Source organism: Triticum aestivum, chromosome 3B (genome assembly GCF_018294505.1).
Source record: "Triticum aestivum cultivar Chinese Spring chromosome 3B, IWGSC CS RefSeq v2.1, whole genome shotgun sequence".
In the NCBI taxonomy this organism is placed as follows: Eukaryota; Viridiplantae; Streptophyta; class Magnoliopsida; order Poales; family Poaceae; genus Triticum; species Triticum aestivum.
Window position 1 is genome coordinate 559,462,120 of NC_057801.1, and position 10,994 is coordinate 559,473,113.

Consider the following 10,994-nt stretch of genomic DNA (forward strand, 5'->3'; position numbering starts at 1 on the left):
AGGGGGAAGATAAACCTTTCAGTTAGTTCGGACTCAGTGTCCGAACACATCCCCAAGAGGGCCCCTAGGGTGAAGCCCCTGGCCGAATCGTAAGTATCCGAAATTTTACTCTTCAGTTTACGCTTGCCTACCTCTGTCATGTAAGCTATATTATTGTTTGCTTTTCAGCCCTCCCTGCGATATTCTGACCACCCACTCTTCGGAGGGGAACTCCCTGCCGCCTGAGCAGGAGGAGAGAGACGCGCCGTCATGAGCCCCCTCGCCTACTACCATTGAGGACACCGAGGTGTCGTACCGAAGGACTTCTCCTAGCCGAGGAGGGACAGACGAGGGCGTCGAGAAGGCGCCTGAGGTTAAAACCTCGGCCGTCGAAGACATGAGGGAGGCGACCCCAAGGACACCAACAACAGGGAGCCCCATCAGTCCGGGACCCCGCCGCACACTATCCCAGAGACCAATGCAGCTCCGGAAAGGGATGCGCAGCCCCCTTCAACAGAGGGGGGTGGAGCAGCGGCTCCCGCAGCGGCCTCCATTAATCCAGAGGCTGCTCATGCTCTGGAGGAGGCGCTGCAATGCGCTTCCATCATGGAGGAGCACCGCACCCTGATGGGTGCGGTTATGGAAAAAGGTTCAGTCTACGAAAGGCAGACTGGACGAAGCCAACAGCCTACTAGCGGGCTTTGAGGTATGCGACATAATGTTCTAAACAAATTTATCATATGCAAAGGATAATACTGTGTATAGACAGTAGCCCCTGAGACTCTGTCCAAATTAGAACAATCCGGACAGAGGGTCCCAAGATAATTCGGACACTAATATACTGTGCTAATGTGTGTGATAGGCATCCATGTTGGCGGCTACCTCCTAGGCCACAGAGGTTTCTAAGCTTAATCGGAAGCTGTGGGTGGCCGATGAGGACCTCGACCGCATCGACAAGCAGTTCGAGGAGATGCAAGGTATGTAGAATATATATATATCAGAAGTCATATGTATGGTGAGTCTTTTAACTCATTGGATTTTGTGATTATGATCATAGTTGGCACAGCCGAGGTCGAGTCCCTCAAAGGCGTGCTTGCCCAGGCCAAGAAGGAGGCAGAGGTGAATAAAGCAGCCGCGGACAAGGTGGATAAGGAGCTGGAGGCGGAGCAAACTGCCCGGTGCCAACACGAAGCTTGGGTGGCCGAAGTCGAGCAAGAGCAAGGACGCCATCACCAAGTGCGAGTCCTTGGAGCAGAAAACTTCAGACCATGCCTCTAAACTCGCCAAGGCTCTCCAGGATGTTAAGGAGGCCCGGGTTGAGTCCCAAAGCGCTCGCCAGGAGATCCAGCAGGCGAGGCAAATATCGGCTGTTAAGGGATGTTTGGATGCACAAGTAGTATCTCTACTTGGTGCAAAGGATTTGGCTAGCATAAGAGGGAAAATCAAGCTCAACATGTTGGAGGATCCATGACAATATAACTTCTATTCGGGTATAAGAAAACATAACCCATTACGTTGTCTTCCTTGTGCAACATCAACCTTTTGGCATGTCATATTTTAATGAGCGCTCACAATTATAAAAGATGTCCAAGATAGTGTATTTATATGTGAAACCTCTCTTTCTTTATTACTTCCTATTAATTGCAACAATGACCAAAACTATGTTGGCAACTCTCAACAAATTTTATTCATCACACTCTTCATATGTGAAGTCATCACTCCCCATAAGATCATCATATGATCTTTTTATTTCTTTTTATTCTTTCTCTAATTTTATTCCCTCAAGATCATAGCAAGAAAGCAAAGCCCTCAACTCAAAAGTACTCTTTCTTATATATAACTCACGGACTCGATTACATAGATAGATCTCAAAACAAAACTCAAAGCTAAATCATATGGAAATTTTATTCTACTAGATCAAGATATAAGCAAAAGAATCGAACTAAGAAAAATGATAAAGGTAAAGGTGTCAGGGTGATACAATAGCGGGGCACCTCCCCAAGCTTGGCAGTTGCCAAGGGGAGTGCCCATACCCATGTATTTATGCCTCTTTCTTCCGAGGTGGCGATGATGAAGTTGTCGCATTCTTGTTCTCCAGCTTGCGTATGAGGCGAAAACTTTCCTCCCTCTGATCCTCATTCTCGAGCTTGAGTTTTTTTATCTTATTGCATAATGCCGCCTTGCTGTCCTGGGAAAAACATGGTGGGATAGATTGGACCTTAGGAAGCCTTGACTTCCTGAACTCCACATGCATATCGCCAGGTTGAGGTAGTGGATCGTCGTCTTCATCAGAACTATCTTCCCTTGTCCTTTCCATGTCGGAGTCCTCCTCCTCCATGGTCCAGCCGTAATGTTCCACCTCCCCATAGACCTTTGGGTTAGCGATGAAATCAGCAACATAGCTTTCTCCCTCCAAATCTTGACATGACATATTTTCAGATTTGCCAGGAAAACAACACGAAACAAGAACAAAGGATTTTGCTGTGATACAGTGGTCAAAACCTTCGGAAAATTATATATAAATTTTTAGTGGCCAAAAGAAGTATTCCACGAGAAAACGGAGTCCGGAGGGCACACGAGGTGGCCGCAAGGTACAGGGACGCGCCCAGGGGGTAGGGCGTGTCCCCTACCGCTTCCTCATGCACTCTTTGGACTGCTTTTAATTTTCCTAATTTTTTCAATATTCCAAAACAGAGAAAAAGTAGGAAATGTTTTGGAGTCGGTTTACTTATCGTACCACATACCTATTCCTTTTCGGAGTCTGAAACATTCTGAAAAGTATCCCTTATGTACTCCTCCGGTGTTATGGTATTAATAATATTTGTCTCAACATTTATGGGAGTACCTATAATATAATGTTTGATTCTTTGACCGTTTACCACCTTCGAGTTAGTGCCTTCGGCGTTATTGATCTTGATGGCACTGGAACGATAAACCTCCTCAATAATACAAGAACCTTCCAATTTAGAGAGAAGTTTTCCTACAAAAAATCTTAAATGAGAGTTGTATAGCAAAACATGATCACCTACGTTAAACTCACACTTTTGCATCCTTTTGTCATGCCATCTTTTAACTCTTTCTTTAAACAACTTGGCATTCTCATAGGCCTAGGTTCTCCATTCATCAAGTGAACTAATGTCAAATAGCCTCTTTTCACCGGCAAGTTTGAAATCATAGTTGAGCTCTTTGACTGCCCAATAAGCTTTATATTCTAGTTCGAGGGGTAAGTGACATGCTTTTCCATAAACCATTTTATATGGATACATACCCATCGGGTTTTATAAGCCGTTCTATAAGCCTATAACGCATCATCAAGTTTCTTAGACCAATTCTTTCTAGATCTATTAATAGTCTTTTGCAAAATCAATTTAATCTCTCTATTGCTTAATTCTACTTGACCACTAGACTGAGGATGATATGGAGATGCAATTCTATACACTACAAAAAAATACACTTCCGTGATGATACGTGTTTGTCACAGTAGGTCGCGTTTTCTGTCATGCATGTACATCCATGACAAATTTATGACAGAATCAAGATAGTCATACCTGTGCTGTCGTAGAAGTGTTCCATGACATTACCAAAATTATCATCACGGAAGTGTCCACTTCCATGACGATAAATCGCGCGTCACAGAAGTGCTTTCGTCAAGGGTGACCAACACGTGGCATCCACCGTAAGGAACACCGTTAAGCTATCGGGTCGGGTTTTGAATCCGATAACCCATTAACAGTCCCGACCAATGGGGATTTTCCACGTGTAAAATCATCATTGGCTGGAGGAAACACGTGTCGGCACATTGTTGGGACAGATGTCATCCACTCATTGGACGGAAGGCGCCTATGATACGTCGACAAGTGGCATGGCCCAATAGAGGCCCATTCTTGAAAAGGCTGGCCCAGTAAAAATTAGCAGGCCAGCCCATATAAGGCCTACTTGTGTTAGGTCCATTTAAGCCCACGGCCCATACGAGATGTGCCAATTTGGCCCGTCAACGACCCGTTAAAGATTTGACACCATTGCAGCCCATCGTCAGTTCGAGGCCGTTAACAGCCCGCTATATATTTGGGCTCAATATCGGCCCGATGAGATTTCGGCCTGTTAACGGTCCATTTAATGGATGGGCCAATTTTCAGGATGTACATCTTTCAGCCTTTTAGCGACCCATTTAAATGTTGGGATAATTTCCGGCCCGGTGTGTCTTTCAGCTTGTTGACGGCCCATAAATCTGATGGGCCATTTGTTGTCGGACCTGAGTTTCGGCCTTTTAGTGGCCCATTTAAGTATTGGGCCAATTTCTAGCCCGGTGTCACTTTCAGCCTGTTGACGGCCCATAAATCAGTTGGGCCATTTGTAGTCGGACCTGAGTTTTGGCTTTTTAGCGACCCATTTAAGTGTTGGGCCAATTCCCGGACCTGTGTGCCTTTCGACCTGTTTACGGACCATAAATGAGTTGGGCCATTTGCAGTCGGACCTTAGTTTTAGCCTTTTAACGGCCCATGCCCTTCATGGTCCAATACCAGCCCGGTTTCTCTTTCGGCCTGCTAAAGGCCCACAACACAGTTGGGCCATTTACAATATGGCCTGACTTTCGGACTCTTAGCGGCCCATGGTCTTCATGGTCTAGTACAACCCCGCTGTCTCTTTTGGCCTGCTAAAGGCCTACAATATAGTTGGGACATATGTAGCCCAAACTTAGTAAGAGCCTGTTAACGACCCGTGAAATAAATTGGGGCCACCTGTTGCCCGCTTCGATGTCGGCCTGTTAACAACCCAGGAGGTAAGAGGGCCGACCATTAACTTTCGGCCTAGTAACGGCCCATTAACTTAATGGGCCCACTAAAGTTCGTGCATGTCTTTAGGCCAAATTAGATAATTTGAGCCCATTACGACGAGCAATTTTGCACAGGACCAAAACCGATCAAGCAAAGGTACGGCATACAGGGAATAACATTGCACATCCAGCATATATTACAGGAAATTACATCCACTAGGCAATCAAAGATTGATGCCAGTGCAAATAAATGAGCAGAACCTAACCATCTACAATATCACAATCTGCAACCTCAGCACAGATGACGCCCATAAGCATGTGGGCATGTTCTTTCTGCTTTGCTACACTTTCTCTGAAAACATTGATCAGTTGTTGTGTCGCATGACTCTGCACCTCTGATTCATCCACCATTTCCATCATTGCTTCAACCATTAATTGGTTCACAAACATACATTTATTCCGTTGCATTCTAAACAGAGGATACTAAACAGATTCAGATGGTGATTTTGGCAGGCTTGTATTATTGATAGTGGAGAGTGTCTCGACCACTGCATCATAACATAAATTAGGACGGGAGCCAAACAGATTAATCATGAGTTATTGCCATATTACCTGGCCTAGATTTACTGGAAAGAAACAATGGGGTTGCCTTGCTGTTTTCAGAGTTTGTCTTCTTATCTTTAGCAGCCTGCACAAAATTAAAGCACTAGCATGGCTATTATTGGCCAAGTCAGATAATAGGAAAGCAACATTGAAACAACGAACGTTTGGGCAACTAGCCTACACCAAATTAACACAATATGGCACAACTATCATCAGCCAGGTAAGGTAGCACGAAAGCAACATTGACACAATGAATGAATGGGCAACCAGAGAAGCACTACAATTCAGTAATGTGCGTGATATGAGATAGTACATTCATGCAGCTCAGTATGCAAAACTACCAGGCAGTTTTCCTTACAAAAATCAACATTGGCGCCTTTAACATTTTGCTACAACTAATTTTAGATCAGATAAAGGTTAGATTCACGCCGATTAACAAAATACGTGTTGATGTAAAAATATAGTGATATACAACAGGTACTTACATCAGCATTGGAGCACAAATAATTCCCGCAAGATATTTTCCTCGAATACGATCCCAATGGAGGAAGTCTTCTATCGTTTAACCTTATTTTCGAAAAGAGAGATGGGTAAGAAACATGTAGAAAATATGATCAGAATGCTATAAATTTTCATGATGCGAGGATACGCACACGCTTCTTAGAATGGAGTTGACATTCTTTTGCTGGACTGGAGCAGACTAGTTCTTTGGCCACTGGAATCTGCTTATTATCAGTGGGAGTTGGGTTTCTCTGTGCTGGAGCAGTATCTATGAAAAATGGAGTTGGTTTACTATCTCCTGGCGTTTGGATCTTTTGCAAAGACCTGGTTTGTAACCCTTCAGATTCTAACATAACCGTCTTCCCCTTGCATACCTTATATAGAAGAATGGTGATTCAGTTATAAAACATGCTACAACAGAGATGGAATAGGTACTGAAGAATAGAAAGGCATGACATATTGACATGTATTCCCTCCATCCGGAAATAAATGGACGGGTCTAGGCGTATTTTAGTCTAGATACATCCAGTTTTATCCATTTCTGCGACATTTAATCCGGACGGAGGGAGTATGATGTAAGACCTAGGGATACGACAGGACAACACAATAGAAAAAACACTGAAAACCCCACTGCAGAACCAAAGTATTCAAACCCACTGATATGAGATAGTACACTCATGCAGCTCAGGATGCAAAACTACCAGGCAGTTTTCCTTACAAAAATCAACATTGTGGCCTTTAATCATGCATTTTGCTACAACTAAATTTAGATCAGATAAAGGTTGGATTCACGCCGATTAACAAAATACATGCTGATGTAAAAATATAGTGATATACAACAGGTACTTACATCTACATTGGAGCACAGAGAATTCCTGCAAAAATCTTTCCTCATAAACGATACCATTGCAGAAATTCTTCTATCAGTTAAGCTTATTTTCTAAAAGAGAGATGGGTAAGAAACATGTAGAAAATATGATCAGCATGCTATAAAATTTCATGATGCAAGGATACGTACACGCTTCTTAGAATTGAGTTGACATATTTTTGCTGGACTAGAGCAGACTAGTTCTTTGGCCACTGGAATTTGCTTATTATCAGTAGGAGTTGGGTTTCTCTGTGCTGGAGCATTATCTATAAAAACTGGAGTTGGTTTATTATCTCTTGGCGTTTGGATCTTTTCCAAAGGCATTGTTTGTAACCCTTCAGATTCTAACATAGTCGTCTTCCCCTTGCATGACTTGTATAGAAGAATGGTGCTTTAATTATAAAACATGCGACAGCAGAGAAATGGAATAGGTACTGAAGAATAGGAAGGCATGACATATTGACATGTATTCGCTCCATCCGGAAAAAAATGGATGGGTCTAGGCATATTTCAGTTCTAGATACATCCTTGTTTATCCATTTCGGCAACATGTAATCCAGACGAAGGGAGTATGGTGTAAGAGCTAGGGATACGACAGGACAACACAGCAAAAAAACACTAGTTGAATGTAAAACTATATGCTAGCAGAATACGTACAGAAATAACTAAGGCAACATACACGTGTATGATTGGGAAAATAAGATGGCATTGCAACAGACCACTAGAACATCACTTCAATGTAAAAAAAATGGTATGGCAGACAGATGAAGTACATACTGATGAATAACAATGCATAAGATATTCATGTCAGGACCCCGACTCAATGCCACATCGATCTAGCATGTAACACCTCATATCACTTTGCGGCCTCACGCACGGTATTCCCACGGGTGTCGCCTTACCTTTGCCCGGGACCGTTTGCGTCTTTTGGCACACGTATATGATAGTGTCGCTAGCATCCATATGATAAGGAGCCCGGGCTGACATGGCTAGTCGTAAACCCAAAGTGGCACAAACTTACAGGGACAGGCATCCATGACCCAACATCGAACGTGTCGGTCATCAGCGAGTGAATCCAGGCTGTAGCACTGGGCTAGCAGGACTCCGGTGAACCGGGCTGTAGCGGGCTAATAGGACTCCGATATTCATCGCGTGACATTTCCCCGAAGGGACAGACACAGGAACGAAGGACACATGCCGGCCAGCCTAAGTGTTCCGGAGCAGTAGCAAGCAACCATGGCTCGGTGGAAGCACTAGGAGACATTTCCCGGTAAGAGAGGCTACTAAAGATAAACAACTAGATAGTCAGATCCCACACATACCAAGCATTTCAATAACATACACACAATATGCTCGATATGTGCAAACACAACATGGCATCACAACATGACTCTACGACTCAAGTATTTATTCAATAGGCTCCGAGGAGCGAGATATTACAAACATGAGTCTCATGACCCAACATTCAGAGCATACAAATCAAAACACAAGCGGAAGCTCAACATGTCTGAGTACAGACATCTATAAATGAAAAAGGCTGAGAAGCCTGACTATCTACCAGATCCTGCCGAGGCACAAGATCGTAGCTGACATAACAAGCTAAACGTCGAAGTCCACGCGGAACTACTAGCGAGACCGAAGTCTCTCTGCAAAAACATAAAATAGGCAAACGTGAGTACAAATGTACCCAGCAAGACTTACATCAGAACTAACTACATATGCATCATTATCAACAAAGGGGATGGTGGGGTTTAACTGCAGCAAGCCAGCTTTGACTCGGTGGCTATCCTGAACTACGACCGCAAGCAACTCTTTTGAGGTGGCGCACACGAGTCCACATATTCACCATATCAATACACCACTATGAATCCGCTCCCGTCTCCCTACGAGAACGCCATCCATAGCACTCACGCTTATCTTGCGTATTTTAGAGTATCCACTTTCACTTGTCTATGAACTGTACAAGCAACCCAGAAGTCCTTTTCCGCGGACACGGCTATTCGAATAGATCATATTAACCCTGCAGGGGTGTACTTCTTCACACACGCTCTCACCACTTACCGCCGTTTACACGACATGTACTCGGCAACCTTCAAGCGGAAGCCCAACATGGGTGTCGGCCACGGCCTGCCTAAATACTCAAGTCTCTAGTCCAGGTTTATCGCCTATTCGGGTTCCATCCATGAGGAGATCCGGCCGGAGTTTTGCTCACAGCCCCAAACGATGTGTGCAGGGTTCCGTGACACCAAACGGGCGCCCAATATACCCGACCACGTGCCTACCGCATCACAGCCCACCCCTCCGGTCAGCGCTGCCCACGGCCTCCAGCATACTACAAACACCAGAAACTACTTGCAACTCCTGGACAGAGGACAAGGGTGATCAAGAAGCCGAGAGGGTCCATTGGTTTCGGGCCCAATGCGTGGTAGTAGCTGAATCATGGATCACAAACACAGAACTCAGTTCCTGAGGACGGCTGCAATGAGACAACCCACCATGTACTCCTACATGGCCTCTCACCGCTACCTTTACCAAATCGTATTCACACACTTAGCTCACACACAGTAGGACATGTTCACACACCTCTGATTCATCCCCGATGAATCAGACCTGACTCAACTCTAAGCAGTAGCAGGCATGACAAACAAGCATGAATGAGTAGGCACAACAGGGCTCAAACAATTCCTACTCATGCTAGTGGGTTTCATCTATTTACTGTGGCAATGACAGGTCATGCAAAGGATAAAGGGGTTCAGCTACCGCAGCAAGTAACAGATGAATCGGTGTTGTCCTAATGCATTAAAAAAGAGCAGGAGCGAGAGAGTAGGATTGTATCGGAATGAACAAGGGGGTTTTGCTTGCCAGGCACTTCTGAAGATAACATTGAGTCTTCATCAGTGTCAACGATCACAACGTCGGTACAACGTCTATCGAGGGGGAACAACACCGGCAAACACAGAAGAAACACGATCAATGCAATGCACGATATGATGCATGCTCATGACATGGCAATATGAATGTGTTTTGAGCTAATACAACTAGCAACAGATTAAATGAAGTTGGTTTGAATACAAGATTCAAATTCAAACTCCATATGTGATTATTCAAATGCCATTTAATTTATTTGCGCTAAACAGCAGCTATAAGTTGTTCTAACATGCATGAAAATGGTACAGATGGATTCCTTGAATTTTTCTGATAATTTTTCATATATAAATTATTTAATTTGGAGTTACGGTTGAATTTCTATGATTTTTAGAAGTTTATACAATTTTCTGGAATTTCCTGAATACTTATAAAATAGACTAAATTCCAGAAAAGGAATATTGCGTCAGCATGGCGTTGGCATGACATCAGCAGGTCAACAGGGGCTGGTCCGGTCAAACCTGACCAGTGGGGCCCACTGGTCAGTGACTCAGGTGACTAACAGAGTTAATTAATTCTAACTAATCAAATTAATAGCCACGGGGCCCACTGTCAGTGTCAGCAGGGGTAATTAGTTTAACTAATTCAATTAGTACTAATCCTAATTAACTAACAGAGCAATTAGCACTAATTAAAATCCTACACTAATTCAGTCAAAGGCCGGCCCCACATGTCATGGACACAGAGGGGGGTCCCGCCGTGGTCAAAGTGGGTCAAACCCACCGGCGACATGACGCCGGCGAGGCCCGAGACGGCGGCGCGAACCGGAAACGCGCTACAGGGCACGGGCGAGGCCGTGCTTGGGCTCGTTGGAGAGCCCTTGCTGGTGCGCATCGAACGATGGTGGTGGCCGTGCCTGTGGTGGCCGGTACCGACGACGGCGAGCTCGTGAGCGGCGGCCGGAGTTCGGGTGTGGTCGGGTTCGGCGCTGCTGCTCGCAAACGAGGGAGCTGAGGCGCTGGAGGGGCTCTACGGGTCACTGGGGTCATCAGGAGCACTCGGAGGCAACGAGCGCAGGTGGAGGAGCTCGAGAGCACGAAGCTCACCGGCCATGGCGGACGGCGGCCTCAGGTGCTCGTGGGGCGGCGGCTACAGGGCACGCGCGAGAGAGAGAGGTGAGGGGAAAGGAAGAGGGGCTCACGGCGGACTCGCAGAGCAGCTCAATGGGCTCGGGGAAGCTTCTGCGATGGAGAATTGACGGCGGCGATCTCCGGTGTCCGACGAGGGGAACGGCGGTGCTTGCGACGTCCAGGGGCTTCCGGCGTTGGACAGCTCGGTGAGGAGGAAGAGAGGGACGAGGCGGAGCCTGTGGGCGTGTCGGAGAGGCGAGGCAGTGGCTGTGGC